The 15692-nt window shown below is 36.4% G+C and overlaps 1 long non-coding RNA gene across 1 annotated transcript; it reads left to right on the top strand.

The window, feature by feature from the left end:
• Nucleotides 1-310: 310 nt before the first annotated feature.
• Nucleotides 311-10798, top strand: LOC143694207 (uncharacterized). Its single transcript, XR_013182560.1, has 3 exons — nt 311-457; nt 6833-6923; nt 10488-10798. It is a non-coding gene; the product is annotated as an uncharacterized LOC143694207 (long non-coding RNA).
• The last annotated feature ends 4894 nt before the right edge of the window (nt 10799-15692 follow it).

Below are 15692 nucleotides of genomic sequence, written 5' to 3' on the forward strand. Positions count from 1 at the left end.
ATCAAAAGAATAGTTGTTGATTAGTAATGAAAATTTCCATTCCATACATGCAAAACAATGGAAATTTCAGAGATTTCCAAGATGCTTTTAATATACTGAGGGGTATTGTTTGTCCATGTGCTGGTAGAATTTTTGGGAATTCAAATCTCTGCTGGTGTACCAGAGTTCACTTTTTGTTGTAATCACAAGACATTTTTATGGATGACAATCTTTGCTTTTTTTTTTTTTTAGCTAGGTATTACTATTTTGAGCAGCTTGGGATTTAAGAAAACATTCTGTTTAATGTACATTGAATCTGTTCTCATTTTCAGAAGGCTGCTTGTCCCTTGTGTGGCTTATTGTAGTCTTGATTGATTGAATGACATTGAATTGTCATCTGCTGTCTGAGCTGGCCTTCCTGTTCCAATGGCTCCTCACTTAAGCATCCAGAAATTTGGAGTGAAGATTGCATTAAAAGGTAATGCTGTCCTCTCATTTGCATGTGCCAAAGATGCTGCTTAATTACTTGGGAGACAAACTCTCCATGTGCATCCCAAGAGTGAGTGCAAGGAAGGGAAAGGAAGTTGTGCCTTGGATTGTCCCATCTTCCAGCTCCCCTGGCAAAGTGAAAGAAGGAAGGTGGTGGGAATTTTCCTCTTCTCTTGTCCTGTGATTGGAGAAAAATGCAGATTAATCTTTAAATTTCCTTTAAAGGAAACTTAACCTAAAATTTAACCTAAAAAGGTTATTTTCCTAAATAACCTTTGGGTAGGGTATTAAGCAGCATTTCCCTGTGGTTTGTTAAGGAGTCCATGATTGGAAAGAGAAGGAAGGTGGTGGGGACCCCCCCCGTTACCATTGCTGGGAACTTTGTAGTGATGCTGCTCATTTTTTACTCAGACATTTTCTTTTTTTTCTCTCTAATGAATTATTGCTTTGGTCAATATGAATTATTTCAGGCTATTAGCAAATGTTGGTAAAAATATTTAGCATATAAGAATGATAAATAGCTTATGCACAAGGTATCAGGTACAACTTAAATTGCCTGGATTATCCAAAGAAAGGAGTGAGTACAAGTGGTGATATGGCATCAGGGACTTGGCTTGCTGATAACTTTAAGTATCTCCTTCCACTTTCAAATATTAAAACTCAGGCTAAGAAAATCAGTATTAAATATTTCCTTTTGTTTAGTTGCCCTGGTTCATTTTGTGGTTTTTTTGCAAGTGATATATAAAGAAAAAATCTATTTTAAAAGCTTTTTGAGAAGTCTTTGTCTTCCATCTGGCATGAAGAGCATTTCTGGAGGGGAGGGGAAAGAAACAGAGAACTGTCTGAGGTAAATTTGATAGTAGAAGATGGGATAAAACAAGAGGCACTTAGACTAATTTAATTAATGCCATGGTGGATTTAAGAATATGCTGTTCTCTACAAGCATAAACATAGATCAGTAGCTGAATTAAGGAAGCAGTATTAGACTGCACCTGTTGGGTTTCAAACTGAATTCAGACCTTGTTTCAGTATTGCAGTTGGGACTGGCAGTTGCTGAAGGGATTAAATTATTTAAAGCCTTCAGCTGGCTAGTGTAGGCTAGCAGTAGCTTATAAAACACTTAATCTATTTTTTTAATCTCTTCATATGTTTGCTTTACTTAGACAGTAAAACTATACATGACACACACCTGCCACACTCTGAAGAGTCTTTGTCAGACATTTTACATTTATCAATTAGAGCAGCCTTGAAACTGTGGCCATTTGGGTTTCACTGACAATACTCTTCTTGTTAGCCTGCAATTTTCTCTGGTGAACTCAAACCCAAACATGAAGTATGTAGATACAAAGTTCTTTTTCCACAATTTATTCTCAAAAAAGATGTTCCCTTCTAAAGGCAAATGCTGCTCTCCAAACAACTAATGCTTACTGTTACCTTTTGGGTTGTCATTTAAAAAAGAAACAAACAGTTTGGAGCTCTGGAACTATTTTTGCAGTGCATTAGTTAACTGCTTACACTATAGTACAGTAAAGCAGTTCAAAAATAGGTGATACTGTTTAGCTTGTTATGTGATATGTCTCTTGTTTCTAGAAAGCCAAGAGTAAGTAAGGAATAGCAACAATATGGATTGGACAGAAAAGCCATTTGGATAGCTGTGCAACACAGGATTAATTAGGCAAATCCTCTTAGGTTTGATAAGCCATTGCTTAGATCTACAGTTTATTTTGTCACTGGTTGCTCCTATTAATGTCTTCTTTCTGTCAGAGTTTATTACTCTGATTGCAGTTTTGTATCATACCTTTTTGTGTCAAAGTGAAATGCCACTTCCAACCTTGTAAGTGCAAATTACAACCTTCCAAATAATAAGCAGAGAAATGCCTGGAGTCAATTCAAATCATGCTGGCATCCTCTTAAGAGTCTTAAATAATGAACTTTTTATATGGATAATTTCTGTTCAGCAACTGGTGTATGACATCTTTTAGATTTGGCCTTCCATGTTAAGTTACAGGACAAGCAGGCATATGAGACTGTTAATGAGGATGAGCAAGTGCTAATTCATGGAGATGAGTTGGTTTCTGCAGTATGCTCTTCATAAAAAGCATATGTTTTTTATATTTCTGGGCAGCCTTTAACTTTTTTTCTTCTTTGATATTGCAAAACCATAATTTTAGTTTTGTAAAAGAGGTTTTCCTAGTACCATCAGGACAGAATAACTTCACTACTTGAGCTCCACTAGGTTGGGGTTGGTTTTTTTTTTTGATAATGTGTAGAATATACTTGAAAAATATAAAGTACATACATTAAAGTCATTTTACTAATTGGTGTTCACATTCTGTCTCAACCTTTCTTTTTTTTTAAACTGGAGAATGTGTTTTTTTCAGAAATAAGAAAAACCAGCAATTTTACTGGAAATAAAAAGTCTTAACCCCCTGCCTGAGAGACAGAGACTAACAAGCAGACACCTCAGGACTGCAGCAGGATGGCTCAGCCAGCTGGGTGGGGGGGAAATATGCAAAAAGGCACAGGGAGAATTGGGCATTTCAGTGGGTGGTAATCAGAGTTTCATCAGCACTGGGATTTCATTTTGTTAGACAATGCTTTGTACGTGTCAGGGCCCGTGGCTGCTGTGTGCAGGGAGCACAAAATGTGGGAGAACACTTTTCCCAGCTCTCCTTGTTAGGCAGAATTTTATTGCAAGTCTTTGTTCAGCAGTCACCTGAAAATGGTTTTTTTTTCTGTAAGAGGGTATTGCATCTGAAATTCTGTTCCACCTTGAACACCTTGAATGAACTGGGAAGCTTTTCATGTATGATTCATCTGATGTGATCTGTGAATTGGGTTAACCTCTGTCATGGTCCCAGACCAAACCAAAATAAATCTGAATTACTGTAGAAATTTAACTGTGAGAATACAATAGCCTTTAATAGAAAATCAATTGAATATCACAGCTGCTTGTAAAGGAAAAAGGACAAACCAGGAAAAGACAAACCAGAACGCTGGCTGGAAGAGAAAAGTGGGGAATGCACAGGACTGAGTGATAGCTTTGGGTTTTAGTCTATGAAAGATGAGAACTGGTCCAGTTTGCTCTTGTCTGACACGCTCCCCAAGGCCATTCCAGCAGGGGATGGAATGCTGTGTGTGTGCCCTGGCACAGGTCTGGTGGCACAGGCACAAAACTCTGTCCCCAGAGCCAGCTGGAATTACAGCACAGGGGGAGAAAGGGAAGGGTCTGAGCCTCTGTGTGTGTGAGAGAGAGGGCTTTGGAAGTGGGAAAATAATCATACAGCCCAGGAAAAGCATGCTCTTAATGCAGGATAAAAAATTACTGAATGTGGTGGAATTTAATAATGTTAAATGTATATAATTGTCAGAACCCTGAGCAGCCAAGACCCTGGCCAGGGGCTCAGAGACCCTGGCATAGAGCCCAAAATGCCTGTGTGGTTTTGATTATGACCCATGGAGCAAATTACCAACCTTAGATGAAGATCTGCAAGCCATGACAAATTAAGTAGAATGATAGTGAATTTATCACAAGGTGAAAAAGTAGGTTTTGGGGTTTTTAGAATGGGGATTCAGGGGGCAAGATGGAGGGATCTGGGCGTGTCCAGCCTTTCTCCTTCTTCTTCTTGGCCTCCGTCTTCTGCTGTGATGGTGGCACTTTTAGATTGGTTTAGAGTAGAAGCTCACTGTCCAACATAGGTGATAGGTGTTGGGAAGTAATTGTAAACATTGTATATGTAGTTTTTAGTATAAAGACATAACACCACCCTGCGGTGGGCAGAGTGCCTGGAACTGTCCTGCAGGATGGACCTCGGCAGGGCAGGAGAAAATTTTTTATAGATAAGAAACCACAAACAACTTTGAGACTGAGAAATGAAGAGCTCTGACTCCTTCTTCAAGCGCTGGGCTGGGAAAAGAGACTTTCTAACTCTTCTTGGGGTCACTCTGACCAGCTAAAGATCCCAACATATAACGTTTATAACATTTAATACCATCTCATTTGAGGAAAACGAAAACCTTGCTGATATTGCAGCTGATTTTGTACTTCCTCACAGAGCACTACCATTTCCCTCAGCTGGAAAGCGAATTTCTTGGAAAGGTTTGTGATGGCAAAAAGAATAAACTGATTTTAGCACCGTTTCCCTTTGATTCTTGTTCTGGTTTTCAGTCCTGCCCCATGTCCCTGGGACCATCAGGGGCATGTGGTGACACCACGGCTGCCGTGGCCACATCCATGGGCGCTTTAGCTCTGCATCAGGGAGAGGAAATTCTGCAGGGAGTCCCAGAGCTCTCAGGAGACAAACTCATCTCAAGGGCTTTAAAAATAAGGGAGTGATCAGTGGAAAAGGAAACATCTTAGCAACTTTAAAAAAAATAAAATTATTTTTTCTAAACCAAACCACACAATTTGCAATAATTGTGTATTCCCAATGCCAGGATGGGGTTATATTGGTAAGGTTTTCTTTAAAAACAAAATATTCAGTGAGTTTTATTTGAATTAATATCTAGATTAAGTTCAGCAATTTTGCAGTGTTAACCATTCTTTTCTGGGAAATACTGATTAAACCTGGATCTCTGCTAAGAAAGACTGATTTGACTCAGATGGAAGAATTCATGGAAGTGTAATGATTTTATAGATATCTGCAATAAATACTGCCAACATGTTGCAATGTAATCAAACTGTTGAATTTAAATCATGATTTTCTTCCAATGTAGTTCAGCTCAATTCCTTCTGTGGGCTGTCTTGGTGTGTCTGACGTAGAAGAACCTCTCTAGATTTGTCAAGGCAAACATTTTAGAGGATGTGTTATCCCTTATTTTACATACTCATTAGCAGCAATTAAGCAAGAATAGTATACAGAGAAGGATTATGGAGAGGCAAAATTATTTTAAAGTGTCTGGGCAAAAAAAAACCCCATGGATTTCTCATTCTGATTTGTGGAAATGAATTATTTTTAGGCAGCATTAGTGATATTCCCTGCAAAAGGTTACTTTTAATGGTGTAATATATGCTCTCTGGCTCAGACAGAATAATTTTCTGAGCTAATATTGATTTAGGATTAGAGTGAAAAATAGATCTCACTTTTTCATGTTAAACTAATTCCAAATTAAGATTTAAATTAAAAGGTTAGAAAGAGGTCTCAAAAATAAATCACTTTGGAGGCCTCACAACTCCATTATTGTTTGTCTAATAAACATCAAGCTTTAAAAATTATACTCTGAATAGAAATTAAATGAAAATTATGATTCAGAAAGGAGCTTTGCCAAAGATGTTTTAATGAGGAAGTTTGATTCCACAGTCACTTAGTGTAATAAGGTACAAAAGGTAATGAAAAGTTGTAAATAACATAAATGCAAATGATATTAGAAATGACAGAATTGAGTCTGCTGGAGCAGGAGGCATTTTGGAGGCTATGTGGAAAATGTGAGATACACTCACTGAAATGAAAGGGGCAAAGGATAAATGCCCAGGTTGTTGCCATCAAGACACTCCACCAGTGATCAGAAATAAAGCCAGGAAATGCACTTTTTGCTTAGGTATAAAGCTTAACTTAAGGTACATGAGTTAACCAGCTCATTTTTAAGTAGGACTTAGTGCAAAAGCAACAAACAGTGGTTAAATTAGTTTTAAGTACCTTCCACTAAGAAGTACATTGTTAAAGAACTAGATAGCTAGACAATTTCCTATTGTGTTTTTAATTAAAGGTAATATTTTGTGCTTGGAAATGAAACACAAGGAAGTTAATTATTGAATTAAACTAGAGCTTTTCAGTATTGTCTGCTGAGTGGAATGATATTCTGCCTTAAAAGCCCCATATAAGCAGCTAAAGCAGTCTTTCACACATGTAACAGATACAACTATTTAATAAAAAATGAATGAGAAGCTACTCATACCCTGCTGTGAAATAGTTATTAGTTTCTGCTATAATACATGAATTCGCTTCTGCTGAAGAAATGCATTTAAATGGTGAAGAACAGTTGATGGCTGATTGTTACGTTTCATGTGTTAAACCAAAAATATTTATACTGCTTTTAAGTTCAGGAGTCTAATAGCTGTCATAATGCCAGGCTATAAAAAGCTGATTTCCGTGTCTTTATGATGGAATGTAATGATTAGTGGAACCACACTAACAATCCAGGTTTGGTTGGGAGGTTTTTAATACTTTTCTCATTCAATTGTCATCTCCAAGGGCTCACTTTTGAGGGGGGATGAATACATGTCTAAACAGTACTTGAAGAAATTGAAAATATCTGAGTAAAATCTTGATCCCAGCCATGCTACTGATGTACTTTTTGAAGATCTCAGTGGGACTTGCATTATATTTATTGGGCTTTACATGACACACAGGTTTTTGTCTTTCAGGAAAGAAAAAGTGTTGGCAGTCCTACAATAATGAATAAAAACTGGCACTGGCAGAATTTCTTCCTTCAGGAAATAAGGACTCCTGAGGCAGGTGGGCAGCTGGTGCACTGATATGATGTTCCCTACAGTGCTGGCCAAGGTTGTCTCCTCTTTCCTTGTACACTCCTCTTTTTCTCTCTGAATCCATCTGTTATGTCTTGTCTGATACTTGGATGGCAAGCTCTGGAAGATTTCATTTGGAAGCCATCTTTATTTATTATATGTATTATATGTACTATGTGTATTATATGTACTATATGTATTATATGTATTTGTTGTAATATAAATAATAAATATATTTATAATAGAAATAAACATAAATATTTATTATGTTTAAATACATTTTAATTAATATAAATATTTATTATATTTAAATAAATTTTATATTTTTAATATTTTTTACTCCTGAGCAGAAAATTCTGGTCCATAATTGAGGCTATTTTGTTAATACTGCTGTTTCTATATCTATGAAAATTAATACTGATATTCTGGGTATTTCCCCTAAATGTTCATTAGTAGTTTAATACAAGCATTGTGAGATTTTGATTGATTTTGATGGAGTAGTTACAACGCATGAAGCGTCAGGAGATATTTCAATGAAAATGGAACTTCTGCTATTATTCCAGTATTGATCTTACGCATAAGAAAATAAATAAAATACTCAGGGTGCAAATTTTCTTTTTGAGTATTCAGTAATTTCCTCTTCAGTTTCTCAAGTAATCACACCACTTCCACATTCTGGGATGCTGCTTCCCAAGACCTGTGCACATTTCCTTTCCCTGTTCTGTAATCTCTGCTTAAGCAGAAGTCATAAACAAGTGAATAAAAAGAGATATAAAATTGTCTGCACGTGTGTACACAAAGCAGTGCTCAAAAACAAACAACTTAAAACACAATCAGTGTTTTAAAATGAATGATGTGGCTTCTCCTCTGCACACTGGCTGCTTGAAAAGCCCATCCCTGTTGATTCAGTAATGCTTTTTCCTGCTCTTTTTCATGCCTTAATTTTGAGGTGTTTCAATCTGTGCCCTAACACTTGCCCTTTTAGCCATTGCCTTCTGCTGCTTCTTGGTATTTTTGTGGAATATTTTTGTGAAGTACTTTTGAGTGACAGGTGATACATTTCCTCACAGGATGCACTTTTATCACATTTTGAGGATTGTCCAAAGTAAGAACTATCAATACCAGTCTCCCACATTTATGTAATTAAATAATAAATTAAATTGATTAATAAAGCATATTTTAAATGAAAATATCTTTACTCTCAGATTTGTATTTTTTAATTTCTAAATTATTTTATTACATGCCTGTAGAAAAATAATGAAGTCTATACAGATGCATTTTGTCATTGAGGTAGAAAAAGGATAATGTAATTTGGACATGTTAAATTGTTGTTGTCAGGAATAGGTGTACAAATTTTCTTTGTTATACATGGCACAATAGGTATGAATGGAAGTACTCCAATCCCTGACACTTTTAGTCTTTATGTAACATGTACCACTTCATTATCTTATTCTGAGATAAGCAGTTTGTATTTAAAAAAGAAAAATAAACCTAAAAATGATCTGCAGGTTTGGTGCATATATTAGACCTGTGGATACTGTGCTTTTTAAGTCACAAGTATATATTGACAAAAATAACTTAGTTATAGAAGGATCTCCAGTTTTCTTGAGAGCTCTATTGAAGGAGCATCTGAGCCTGGAGCTGTGGGCCTTTCCTTGTGCCTCTGTGTCCTGATGGCAATTTATCCCTTCCTTGTGCCTCTGTGTCCTGATGGCAATTCATCCTTGTGCTCCCCTCTGTGGTATTTTCTGGGGTCCCCATTGTTGGAAGGAAAGCTGAATCTGACTCCATGTTCTCAGAAGGCTAATTTATTATTTTATGATGTTATATTATATTAAAGAATGCTATACTAAAACTATACTAAAGAATAGAGAAAGGATACAGACAGAAGGTTTAACAAGATACTAATTAAAAACCCATGATCCTCTCCAGAGTCCAACACAGCCTGACCGTGACTTGGTCATTAAGTTAAAACAATTCACATGTTGGATAAACAATCTCCAAGCACATTCCAAAGCAGCAAAACACAGGAGAAGCAAATGAGATAATATTGTTTTTCCTTTTCTCTGAGGCTTCTCAGCTTCCCAGGAAAAGAAATCCTGGCAAAGGGATTTTTCCATAAAATATGATAGTGACACCCCTCCAAGGGAAAATCCAACAAAATCCAGCAAAATCAGGGGTGCTGCTGCTAAACTCTGAGTGTGCCACGAGAACCTTTGCATGTACATGATTTTGAGTCAAATTTCACCATGATCTCCCCAGCTCAGTCCTCCTGGGCTATTGGCAGTGTCTTGTGCTCTGCAGTTTCTGTCCTTTCATTTTCTCACCTGTTGAATCTCATTGCTGCTCATTTGGGTGTTGAGCATGATGTGATGTTTATGACCATGTTTTTATTTATTACCATGTATTTTATTTTATATTTTATTTTATTTTGTTTTATTTTATTTTATTTAGAAAGATATATTTATTATATATATTTATAATAAATATTATTTATTTTATTATTCCTCCCATTCTTTTCAACATCAGCCTATAAATGTGTAAGGCTGCACTCCCTGTTTCAGTAGCAGAGAGTGGAATTATATCAAAATATGAGAAAGCCACAAAACCCCACTGATTTCATGTCTACCTTTGCACAAAATCTAATTAAAATGCCATGTGGGTACACATGATATTTTTGTGTATTTCACACCAAAACATTTTAAAATTAAATTTGTTTCATCGAGAGTGCCTGTGAGTCAGAAAACAACATGAGCTTTACGTCTAACTAGCAAAGAGGTGTTTAAAAAGGAAATTAAAATATTTATAGATAGAAATTTAAATATAAAACAAATATAAATATATAAATATATAGAGATACTTAAATATATAATATAGAAATATATAACTATATTAAAATGGAAAATATTTACATATTATATAATATATTTGTATATAAATTATAAATATAGTATATAATAATAATAATAATAATAATAATAATAATAATAATAATAATAATAATAATAATAATAATAATAATAATAATAATAATAATATCATCATCATCATCATCATCATCAAAATCCTCATTAACTGAAAAAGCTATAGGTCAGAGCACCACCACCAGCACCAAGTGCACATGCAGTTAGGTCAGAAGTGTTACCTGATCTTCCCCTGCATTGTCAGGGGAGAGATTGCTCCGAGGTGAAGGGGCTTTGTGGCCGTAGTGACAGCCTGCTGCCATTGTTCCTGCCATGTGACACTTTCTGCCGAGTGTCTCATTACCGGGAGGGGACACCGTGTGTTTCACTGGGTCAAAACAATTCATTAAACTGCTCTCGAGCATCACCTTTTCCTTTGGAAAGGATTTGGGCTCTTACTGGTTTGGAACAGGAAAATAAAAAATAAGCACGAGTTTTGTAACTTTTGTAAGAATCCTCTCAGAACACATGAACACATTTATAGGGAAATACGTTCTTTACTAAAGAAGGAAATGTTTTTTTCTTTATAATGGTTTGATCTGTTTACATAACTCATGTAATTAATGTGCCTTTTCTGTTGTTCATTCTAGGAGGAGAGTCCATAATGTGGTAATTTACACCTTTAGAAGATATTTTTAACTGGTTTTCCATTAAGGATGTCTCATGGGGGATGGGGAGAAATAAGGCTATCTGCTTTTAAAAGGTAGGAAAACCCATGGAGAAGTTGCTGATGTATCAAACTGTTAAGGGAGGGTGCAGGTGGACATGGACTGGGGTAAAACTGCTTCTCAGGAGGGATTTGTGCCACAGACAGATCAGTGACAGGGCCTTACCCCAGTGCCACAAAAAGGGCTTTTTGTGCACTTCGGGCTTGTTTTTAGCTGGTGATAGCAAAGCCCTGGCTCAGTCCTCAAGTGCTTTCACAGTGAGGCTGGAGAGAGCCAGGTAAAGAGGTCATCTTCCATTTAATTCTAAAATAGGCTTGGCTGTGATTCAGTGCAGAGTTAAAGCAGGCTCCACTCCTGTGGGGCTGGTGGGGGAGGCTGACAAATCCTGCATGAGGATAAAACTTCTCTTTGCCATGGGAAAACATCAGCCTGGACCAGCAGCCAGCTAATCAGACTATTTACTTTGGAATATGCTGTGTGAAAAATGCCAATCTCTTGTTTTTTTTTAAATTTTAAAAGTTTAATAGTAATAAAATGGTTATGAAAATAACAATATAATTAGAGTAATAATAATTTGGACAATTTGGATTAGGACAATGTGAGACAATAAAAACAAAGGGATGCCAGTTATCTTTTACCTTTTTCTGGGTAGGACAATCCCGAAAAAGGACACCTGTTAACAGAGGATTAACCCTTAAAAATATGCAACAGCCTGTTGCATATTCATACCCCTCATACATGATGCATAAATTCCATTCAAACACAGGATTCTGTCTGGTCAGTGTCAGCTTCTTCCTCCTAATCCTGAGGCATCCTCATGCCTGAGCGAGGCAGGAAGAAGTTCATTTCTCTTGATAAGGGAAAAATAAATTCATTTTCTCTGAAAGATTTAGGCATCCCTGGCTGCTATGTCACTGTGAGTCCTTTCTTTAAAAAAAGTATCTTACATAGCATAGTTTTTATTTTAACACTATGTTATAACCTAAAACTATATTTAACACACTACTTAAGAGGTTAATACAGCATAACTTTCTTACATAACACATAACAAAAATATTCATTTTAATATTTGCGAAAAGCCAGTCATAAAATACACATTTTTTACATGCTGCAAAAGCACAGCCCCAGAAACCTTTAGTGCTGTCAGTATTTTCCCTGCAGTCAGTAGACATTACTGCTAATAAGCACAGACTCACTGGAGTAATGCAGGATTGTGTTTGAATTCTTTCATTCCACTACCTGCCTGTGTTCAATGATGTCTATTTGAAGGAATGATGAATTTTGGAAAGTGAGGTCAGCTGGAAAATTTGTTGTGTTTTTCACCTTGATCTTGCAATGTATCAGTCACTGAAGACAGAAGTCATTACTCACCTGTAAAAATGAAATTATTGTAGTATTAGTGGGTGGTACCCTATGGATATTCTTAAATGTAGAGTCCTTATTGATGCTTATTTCAAAACAACAGGAAAAAGTGGCAATATTTGCTATGAAAGTTTTTTAAAATTGGCACAATATCATTGGAATTTTAAGTTTAAATATGCTTTTTATTTTAAAAGGTAATTTTTCTCCTCTGTAGAAAAAGTTTTTCAGAGTTTTTTTTGACTTTTTAAGTAAAGTAAACATTTTTCCAATGTTCGGATATCATTAAATTGGGAGTGGATTATCTAATATTTTGTTGATTGCCTTGAATATTATCATTCTCAATTTATATCCAATTCTCTTTATTTTATGTTGTAATAGTCAGATATTGTAAAATATATTTGTCCTTGCCAAACACCTCAAAAATAGAAACATTAGTTTTGTACACATTTAAAATTCATTAACCCTAACAAGTCACTTCCAGCTCTTTTCCTGCTAAGAGAGAGTGAGCATTAAAATGTAATTATTAAATACACTTCTGTGAAAGGTACTCAGGCACCACAAAGGCTAATGACTACATGAAAATAGTAAAGGAAATGCAAGAAAATTTACAGTGTCAGAATAGAAATGCACATTATTGTGACGCATTTCCTGAAGACAAACCCTTTCCTTGTGGATCTCCTAAGGTACTTGAGTGAGGAATGATCTACTTCCATAGCTCTAACAAAGAGGAAAACCAGACTGAAAATGAAAATACAGCCTGAAAAATACAATACCATGATACCTTAGCATTTACATGATCCAGTAAAGATATTTCAACCATTGCAATATTGCATTTCTTTAACTCTTTGTTAAAGAAAATATGTTAATATGAACAAGATCTTAGCATAGGTTAAAAGACAGCAATGAAGAATCTGTCAAATCTTCACCCATTGATGTAATATGAACACAAGCAGAGAAATAAATATCTCACAGTGTCCCTGAGCAAAATCATCTGTGACAATTAGCAGGGTGCCATATTTTTAAATTATAGTTGTCCCAGTTAGCCGTTTCAACAACTGTGGCACTGAAAAGGACAAGAAGGTTGAAAAGAAACAATTAAAAAAATTTTAAAAAAAAGAGAGAGAGAAAAGTTCTGTAAAACCTAGATAGAACTAGTAGGTATTAATGTAATTTCAAGATAAATTAATTGTATTTTTCTACTTATGATTTTTTCCCTTTGCCTTGTACATAAACATCACTCTTCTATTAAAGGATGGACTCTATGATCTTGGAGGTCTTTTCCAATCTTAATGATTCTACAGTGTAGTTATTCTGCCTTTCTCTGGTGTGAAAAGTTAGGGGATTAGTGTTTTGGTTTGGATGAGGAGTGCATTTCATCTCAAGTCAGCCAGCTTTTATCCACATGATAACCAAAAAGATTTTAGATTCCTTCTCACATTTTCTAAGAATTACCATTTTCGTCACCCTATCATTACCATTAGATACCAGACAAAATTATTTTCTAAGAGAAAATTCCACCATTACCTGGCAGAATTTGAAATAGCAATGTCAGGATGGTGCAGGAGGTTTCTTGGGGCTGGGCTTTAAAGGCTGAGGAAGGAAGAAGTAGAAAGAGAGGCAATCTGAAGAATGCTTTAATCTGATTTTCTTCTTTGGAAGAGCCCCAGTGGATGGAGATGCACAGGGACCTGTGGTGTCTTTGTGAAAAAACAAAACAAAGCCCCAGAAACCACCATGAGCCCATGGAAAGCATTTTCTGTCCCTGGCAGCTTTTAAATCTTTCCAGAGGAGCCAGGCTGAATTTGTAATATGAATTTGTAAGTCAAACAGCAAACAATAAACAAAAAAACTTTCACCAACTTCCGCTCCACCTTGTCCTTTTTTTTTTATTTTTTAAATGTTTTTAGTCCTGCATTAAATCTGCAAAAATAAAAGGTGAAATTTGTACTTATTTTTGCAAATGTCTCAGTGGAAAATGCATAGAGAAACCTGTGTGGTTTTTAATTGAGGAAACACAGTGCTTCTCAACTGACCTTCCAGTTGTTGCAAAAGGAGCAAAGTGTATGTTTGCTTTAAATTTGAAAGTAGTTTTCCATTTACACCCAGCAACAGAAGGTTGGATTTTGGGTATATCTAGTAAACATATCTATGGGGAGGGGAGATGAAGAACTTTGAACTGTGCTTGTCTGAATATGATGGTAATCAGTGGGAAGTGTACATTTAAATTTTTATATTTTAAAAGAGCACTTTTTATCAGTTTAACTCTCAGTTGCTTTATCAGTTTAACCCCTTTGCATGTTTCCACAGGAATTTGGATCTTGAAAAATTTTGATCCAAATGCAGAATATCGAATGCTTGTTTCTCATAATACAAGTCATACTTAAGTGACAAAAACATCAGTTAAAAATGCTTTAGATAAGGAATTGTGAGGGAAAAAAATTACTTAATTTTGCCCAGTCTTATGTCTGATTGGGAAGGATAAATACTGTAAGCATAAAATACTGCAGCCAGTTTGAAATACTACACAGCACATAGTACATACTACACAAAATACTACACAGTAAATACTGATTTCAAATCCTATAATTTGAGTCCATGAATTAATTCTCTGCTTAACAAATTATTAAATACTGTGGGAAAGACTAAAGACTGCAGCCTGCAAGTTTAAAAAAAAAAAGAAAAATTTAAGTGGGACCTTTGCTTGTTCCACATGTGAAGGCCTGCACACCTGCAGGGGTCACAGCACCACATTGCCAAGCAGCTTCTGGGTTGTTTGGATTTCATAATTTCTGCTCAGGAAACTCAAGTCTCCCATCCAGGCGCCAAGGAAAAACCCTGCCATCCTCTTTGTGTCAGCTCTGACAGTCACTGAGTGTTTTCCTGACCCAAGGAAAGCCTTTTCTGCTGGGTGAGCTGAGGCTGCAGAATGGGATGTTCAGTGGAGAGCCAGCACTGGGGAAATTGAACTGCTGAGGAGAATTGTGAGAGGCCAGTTCTGTCCCTCTGCACTGGGACTGTGCCTTGCTGCTCCATGCAATTGCATCTTTGTTCTTGGTGGCATTCTGAGCCTTCTGGATGGAATTACAGCCCTGTGGTCTTGCCTTCTCCTGTGATGGCAGAGCCTCATTCAGGACTCCAAGCTTGTTCAAAAATTAAGAGTCAAGCTGATACAAGCAACCCATAAGCTGATATGAACAACTCATCCTGGCTGTAAAAAGTGTTTTGATGATACAGCTTATAGCAGTTTGAGGAGTAAAACAAATTGTTCTAGCCAAAGCATTTTCGGCCTGCATCTACACTTGGGATTTTGGTAACAAAAATAGCACAAAATGTCACTGGGAGGTGTTCTGCCAAAAGCTTCTAGCCTGTGTTTGTCCTCAGATCATTTCTTTTGCTGCATAATAGATTACATCTGTTGGAAATATCTTCTTCTTCTAACTTGTGGGTTTTATTTTCCACTCAGAGCACTCACACCTAACTAGTGCTTATCCTCTGCAAAGGCTTGCAGACAAGGAGGAACTGGAGCCCACGGGGTGTGTGTTTCAGTGCTGAACTTCATAAATGAATCTAAATGACACAGAGCCTCCTTCCACAGAGTTACTTAAGCACTGTGAAACAAAACCCTCCCCTCCAAACGGTATCAGGAGCCCACAGCACTTACAGGTGTAACAAGAGTTTCCACATTAACCCCTCTGTTGCCTACCAGCACAAATGTACCTGCCAAGAGAAAATTAGGACAGGGAAGTGTTTGCTGTTTTCCAGGTG

Source organism: Agelaius phoeniceus, chromosome 6, assembly GCF_051311805.1.
Source record: "Agelaius phoeniceus isolate bAgePho1 chromosome 6, bAgePho1.hap1, whole genome shotgun sequence".
In the NCBI taxonomy this organism is placed as follows: Eukaryota; Metazoa; Chordata; class Aves; order Passeriformes; family Icteridae; genus Agelaius; species Agelaius phoeniceus.